Source organism: Lepus europaeus, chromosome 1 (assembly GCF_033115175.1).
Source record: "Lepus europaeus isolate LE1 chromosome 1, mLepTim1.pri, whole genome shotgun sequence".
Lineage (NCBI taxonomy): Eukaryota > Metazoa > Chordata > Mammalia > Lagomorpha > Leporidae > Lepus > Lepus europaeus.
Genome location: NC_084827.1, coordinates 173691915 through 173699461, shown reverse-complemented (window position 1 = coordinate 173699461; position 7547 = coordinate 173691915). Strand labels below are relative to the sequence as shown.

The 7547-nt window shown below is 42.3% G+C and overlaps 1 pseudogene; it reads left to right on the top strand.

Moving 5' to 3' along the window:
• The first annotated feature begins 1795 nt into the window (after window positions 1-1795).
• LOC133767865 (glyceraldehyde-3-phosphate dehydrogenase-like) lies at window positions 1796-2905 on the top strand (annotated as a pseudogene).
• The last annotated feature ends 4642 nt before the right edge of the window (window positions 2906-7547 follow it).

The window sequence follows — 7547 nt, the reverse complement described above, 5'->3', positions numbered from 1 at the left end:
TATTAACAGTAACACAAAATTACATGCTCAAATGTCATAGATCTTAAGGAATGAAGCCCTAACATCCACACTTCGGTTTTTAAGAGCTGTGACTTGAGGAATCTATTTTCTACAAGTTCCAGGTGATTCTTATCTGCTCCTTTTTAAGTACTACCAATAGAATTTATCTACCTATCAGAGTGTTCAAAAGTAATTTTAAAGCTAAAAAAATGTTACAGTGAAAGAGAATGCTTATTGTCTATTCCTCATTTTTCCTTAAATGGGAGGATACCTCATTTCCTAAGAGGAGCAGTAAGTGATAGCAACACGTGTGTTCTCTTGCATTTCTTTTTTTTTTAAATTTTTTAAATTTTTTATTTATTTATTTATTTATTTTGACAGGCAGAGTGGATAGTGAGAGAGAGAGACAGAGAGAAAGGTCTTCCTTTTTGCCGTTGGTTCACCCTCCAATGGCCACTGCGGCCGGCGCATCGTGCTGATCCGAAGCCAGGAGCCAGGCGCTTCTCCTGGTCTCCCATGCGGGTGCAGGGCCCAAGGACTTGGGCCATCCTCCACTGCCTTCCTGGGCCATAGCAGAGAGCTGGCCTGGAAGAGGGGCAACCGGGATAGAATCCGGCGCCCCAACCGGGACTAAAACCCAGTGTGCCGGCACCGCAAGGCAGAGGATTAGCCTGTTAAGCCATGGTGCTGGCCTCTCTTGCATTTCAATTCTTCTGTATTTCTCCCCTTGGTAGGAGGAATGACTTTGTTGATAGGTGACACTCGAGGAAAACATCAGTGTCTAGGTCTCAACCCCTCCATGATTTTCTATCAAACAATGAGAGGTTCATTTGTAAGGGCACAAACCTTCACCCCTGCTCAGCCTATCTTATCAGCCACATCAAGGAACCCATTTTTCAAAGCTACAATCTCCAGTTCCATCCTTATCAGCAATAGAGATCATAATTTGCTTCCATAATTGATTCTAATCTCAGGAGCCCATGTTTCTTTATTACTTGCATTGGAGACATTAGCTTAGGGGTGAAAGTGTCCACTTTATGTTGAAGAAAAGGCTGCACTGTGGATTGTGGCATGGAAGTACAGGGAGCTGGGACGAGAAGACTCCTCTGGGAGACACTGGGGCAGACCCTCAGTTCACTCAACATGAGAAGACGTGCTTGTCCCTCATCAACTTTCAAGTGATAGGGAGGGTTTGCCATGCTACTTTTCAGTGATTTCTCTATTTCTTTTATGAGAAGATGCAGAAATAGAAAAGAATGTTGGAGGACCCTACTGGTCAGTAGCCAGAAATGTCCAACTTTTGACTTGAGATCCTCTCTAACGAAATGGCATCCACAGGTATTGTGTTTGTCATTCTTTGTTTAAATTGATCCTTATAATCCATATTTAAGTTTTGTGAGGAGGGATGAGGTAGAAACATAACCAAGTGTAAGCCTGATTGTGTTGGGAAAAACAAAAACCGTAATAAGAATAGAAGGGATTGATATGCCCTTTCTATTTATGTATTTACTATTTTTACTAGTACTCCAACAGTATTTTTTTTTTCACTTTGTGTTGCCATGTGAGGGCAAACTGTTGAAATCTTTACCTAATATATACTAAACTGATCTTCTGTATATAAAGAGAATTGAAAATGAATCTTGATGTGAATGGAAGGGGAGAGGGAGCGGGAAAGGGGAGGGTTGTGGGTGGGAGGGAAGTTTTGGGAGGGGGAAGCCATTGTAACCCATAAGCTGTACTTTGGAAATGTATATTCATTAAATAAAAGTTTAATAAAAAACTCTCTCTGCTCCGCCCCGTTCGACAGGCAGCCGCTTCTTCGTGCAGTGCAAGCGCGCCCCCGAGACACGATGGTGAAGGTCGGAGTGAACGGACTTGGCCGCATTGGGCGCCTGGTCACCAGGGCTGCTTTTAACTCTGGCAAAGTGGATGTTGTCGCCATCAACGATCCATTCATTGACCTCCACTCCATGGTCTACATGTTCCAGTATGATTCCACCCACGGCAAGTTCCACGGCACGGTCAAGGCTGAGAACGGGAAGCTGGTCATCAACGGGAAGGCCATCACCATCTTCCAGGAGCGAGATCCCGCCAACATCAAGTGGGGTGATGCTGGTGCCGAGTACGTTGTGGAGCCCACTGGCGTCTTCACCACCATGGAGAAGGCCGGGGCTCATTTGAAGGGCGGAGCCAAAAGGGTCATTATCTCCACCCCCTCCGCGGATGCCCCCATGTTCGTGATGGGCGTGAACCACGAGAAGTATGACAACTCCCTCAAGATCGTCAGCAACGCGTCCTGCACCACCAACTGCTTAGCCTCCCTGGCCAAGGTCATCCACGACCACTTCGGCATCGTGGAGGGGCTCATGACCACAGTGCGTGCCATCACCGCCACCCAGAAGACCGTGGACGGGCCCTCCGGGAAGCTGTGGTGTGACGGCCGCGGGGCTGCCCAGAACATCATCCCCGCCTCCACTGGCGCTGCCAAGGCCGTGGGCAAGGTCATCCCTGAGCTGAACGGGAAGCTCACTGGCATGGCCTTCCGTGTGCCCACCCCAACGTGTCGGTGGTGGACCTGACCTGCCGCCTGGAGAAAGCTGCCAAGTATGATGACATCAAGAAGGTGGTGAAGCAGGTGTCCGAGGGCCCCCTGAAGGGCATCCTGGGCTACACCGAGGACCAGGTCGTCTCCTGCGACTTCAACAGTGACACCCACTCCTCCACCTTCGATGCTGGGGCTGGCATTGCCCTCAATGACCACTTTGTGAAGCTCATTTCCTGGTACGACAATGAATTTGGCTACAGCAACAGGGTGGTGGACCTCATGGTCCACATGGCCTCCAAGAAGTAAGAGCCCTGAAACCAGCGGCCCCAGCAAGAGCACCCGGAGGACAAGAGGCTCTCAGCCGCTGGGGAGTCCCTGCCCCCGCTCAGTCCCCACCACACTGAGAATCTGCCCCTCTTCACGGTTTCCATCCCAGACCCCCTGGAGAAGGGGAGGGGTTTAGGGAGCCCTACCTTGTCATGTCACCATCAATAAAGTCTTCTGCACCCCAAAAAAAAGTTTAATAAAAAAGATTTATTTATTGACTTGAATGGCAGAGAGAGGGACACACACATGCACAATTCACACACACACATACAAAGAGAGAGAGAGAGAGAGAAATGGAGAGAGATTCCATTCGATGGTTCATGTCCCAAAATGGCTGCAACAGTCAGGAGCAGGCCAGGCTGAAGCCTGAAGCCAGGAACTTCATCCATGTCTCTCATGTGGGTGACAGGGACCCAAGTACTTGAACCATAATCCACTGCAGAACAATATCAGGTTTTAATATGAAATATGTGTCAACAATCTCAAGATGAGAGCCAACTGTTCAACCTTAGCTTTTGAGCCCTAAAATATGAAATATGTGTGTGCTTCAGCCAGTGTGGTGGTGATGCCTCAAAATAATGCAGATGGTGAAATGAGGAGGGACAACTTATGACGAGGCTGTGATGGACAAGTGAGCATATCAGGGAGATGAGGCATCAGTAGCAAGAGGAAAGGAGGGACAGAGGAAAGAGCCACCTGCCTATTGTGTGTTAACATCACATCACTTGTGAAATCCAGGTGTTTTTTTTTTTTTTCTGATTGCTGTACAATATGTTAAAGTGGGAGAAACAAAGTATATATGACTGAAAAACTTAAATTACTTCCTTCAAGTGGGCTAAGTGCAATTTCAGTTGAGTTATGAGCACAAAGCTTCTATGAAGACTTTCTGAGAACCTTCAACATTCAGTGGCCCTAATACAGGCAACCAATACCATCACCTTCAGAAATTAATTTAATTTGAAGACAGAATAAGCACTATTCCAAAGGAGTGTGTCTATAGCAGGAGAATAAGATGAAACCAGCAACATAGCACTCTGAACACATGTTTGAACTTACAAAATAGTAGAGTTTATTCAGAAGAGAGTGGATGTGAAGATGAGAGAATCCAAATCATGCTCTCTCTGAAGACATTTTGCTAAAAGATTTGATGTATTTCACTGGAAGAGAAGATTCAGGAGGATTGGAAGGGTTGTCTTCAAATATTTGAAGAACTGTCATATAGAAAGGAGACTAGATTTATCCTCTATAGTCCTGACAGGTGAACTAATACCTGCAGTGAAAATTATAGCAAAGTAAACTTCAAGCTCAGCGTCAGGAGAGATTTTCTAACAGCAATTCTAGACCTTAGGTGCAGCATTTGGCATTGGTGAATGTTTTGTAGCATGTTTACATTCAGCCTTCGGGATTTTCTTCCTTAGTTCTTCCTATAGATTGCTTGTTTCATTGTTCACAACAGGGCCTATGCACAGAGCAGTCTGGTTTTATAACTTTGCACAAAAACATCATACAATTAAATCTCACATTCTCACTGAAGTGGATCAAACAGAAAGCTGATATCAAATGGTCTTTACAACTAAGGCAAGAGTTTGCTGCCAAGTTTGTAGACTCCTAGTGTGCAGCTGAAAAATGCAGAGCTTTAAAAAGTCAAAGGGTCTTTTTCTGTTTGTTTTTTTGTTTGGACTGCTCTTCCTGGAGTGATTGTCCTTGTGTCTCAGAACTTAAACAACCTTTTAGTTAAAAACCCAAATCTAGGACAGCATTTAAATAAAAGGTTAACATTGAATAATTGTTAAAACCACATGTTATAGTTCTTGAGAATGAAAATGAATTTTTAAATGTTAATTAATTCAACTTCTTATGACTCCTGACAGGATAAATAGCCAGAAACAGAACCTTCACCAAACCCCACCCGATTTTCTTATGGGAAATGCTAAGAGCAATTCATTTTATAGTCATCAGTTCTTTCGGTAGGGCTGTTTTGGAATTCCTCATATTGTGAAGCTTCTTTATTTCAGCCTTATTTTTTAAGTGACACATAGTAACTGTACATCAATAGTGTGGACTGCTATGTTTCAGTACATGTATACACTGTGGACATATTTTGTACCTCTGCAACAGCAGCCCAAATGCAAGAAATTCCAGAACAGCACTGATCAGCCTCTGGCCTAGAAGACGACCCCAGTGTTCCTCACCACTTGGATCCTCTAGATGATCATGATTTGTGAGATGAGAGCCACAGTCAATACATGAAACTTTTGTCCCCTTTTCCTTCTTAGCAAGAAAACTCATGATCTGGTTTCTGGTTCACAGACCCATTACAGTAGTCCCCCTTATCTAATGTTTTCTTTTCCACACTTACAGTTCCCCAAGGTCAACCATGGTCCAAATATACCAAATGAATAATTCCAAAAATATACAGTTTCTAAACTTTAAAATGTGCCCCGCTCTGGTTAAGGGTGGTAAAGTCTCCGACCTCCCTGCTCCATCTTGTCTGGGATGGGAATTATCCCATTGTCTAGCACATTCATGTTGTATTTGCTACCTGCTCATTATTCACTGCATAGCTGTCTTGGGTATCAGATCAACTGCTGAAGTATCATGGTGTGTGTGGTTAAGTCACCATTATGTAATAGATTGCTATTGCATTACAGGCCTATCACAACCGCACTTCTCATCACATTGGTATTGTGTTATTCACATCCTCTCAAGAAAAAGAAGGATGAGCCCAGCTCAATAAGGTATTTGGGGAATGGGGAGACAGAGAGTACACATTCCCTTAAATTTTAAAGTTATTGTTATAATTGTTCTGTGTTATTATTGCTAATCATATACTGTGGCTACTTTCTAAATCATATGTGTCATAGGTTTGTATATATAGGCAAACGCAATACAACAGTCTCCCCTTACCTGAGGGAGCAGATTCCAAGATCCACAGTGAACATTTCAAACCATGAGTAGTATACAAGTCCTATACACTCCTTTACTGTACTTTTTTTCCCATAAGCACATACCTGTGATAAAATTTAACTTATAATTAAAGCACAGAAAGAGATAAACAACGATACTTAATAACAAAATAGAACAATTGCAACTCTATATGTTTAAATATACATATACTTAAATTTCATAGATTGTGTTTTAAAGACATTTTTCCACAATATTTTCAGATTACAATTGATTTCAAGCAGCTGAAACAATGCAAACTGAAACTGCAGGTGATGGGGGACCACTGGACAGCTGGGGTTCAGAACTTTCTGCAGTTTCAGGCATGTATCTGGTGTCTTGGAGCAAAACCTCTTTTGATAAGGAAATATCACTGTTTACAAATGGAAAGAGACTTCAATCTACTTCAATTAGGACAATACAGAATGCTAAGAAATGTTGAGTGCAGAGATCAGACTTGAAAAGTTGCTCAAAAGGAGTTACTACTCAGAAATGCCAGAACATGGGCATATGCATGTATGGGATATTTGCATTGTTTGAACAGTTATGTAGTTGTATGTCATAGCTATGTGAGGCATATATGAATTTTAAATATATTTTACATGTATGCTTTTTTCAGAGTTCTAATATGTGATGCACTTTTGAGCCCCAATTTTTTATAAAGATTTATTTGAAAGTCAGAGTTACAGAGAAAGAGAGAGAGAGAGAGAGAGAGAGAGAGAGAGAAAGTGCATGCAAGAGAGGGAGAGTGTTCTTGTATCCAGCATCCAGCAGTTCACTCCCTAATTGGCCACCAACAACCAGGGCTGGGCTAGGCCAATGGGTCTGGACTGGGCCAAAGCCAGGAGCTTCTTTCAGGTCTCCCAATTGGGTGCAGAGTCCAAAGCACCAGGGCCATCTTCCACTGCTTTTCCCAGGTGCATTAGCAGGTGGCTGAATTGGAGGTGGGACAGCAGGCACTCAAACCAAGGCCTATAGGGGATATTGGCATTGCAGGCAGTGGCTTTACCCACTATGCGACCATGCCAGCCCCCAAGGTCAGTTTTTTAAAATACCAGAAGACATCTTGGATGATTTTTTACTTTTTAACATCAATTCATTCATCAATATCCTTTCCAATTCCCGCATCTATCCTTCTCTCATCATACCTAAATATTGTATTTCAAAATAAAAAGGACTCTATGAAGCAAAGATGTGAATTGCCCATGTAAGTTGGATTAACTCCTAACACATGGCGCCCATGCAATAATCATACATTAAAATAGAGCAGTAATAGATGTTAGTCGCTGAAATAAATCTGTATTAGGCCACCTGGACAAAAGTAATATTTTCCATTTTAAAATGTCTTTGTAGTTGGACTTCTAGAAAAATAGTCTCTTAAATTTCCGTGTTTCCACTATATAAATCCAAAGTCTGCAGCAGTTTCATGATTTATTACAATAATTTACTTTGTTATTATATAGCACCTTACTGTAGTAATGACCTCATAACTCAATAGCATTATAGCAATTACTTTTTAAAATCTGTGATTGAAAAACTAGGAACTTAACATTTAGGAATTGTTCGTGTTTGATGAATATTGGTGAGTGCAGCTTTTAGTTATCTCTAATATAGACATGAGACATTTTGTTCTAAAACCTGATTTAATTCTCTATTAAAAGTAATTTTTTTCATTTTCACCAACATTACAGATTTTAAAAATTTACAGAGTAGTTGAAAAATTGCCTTTTCT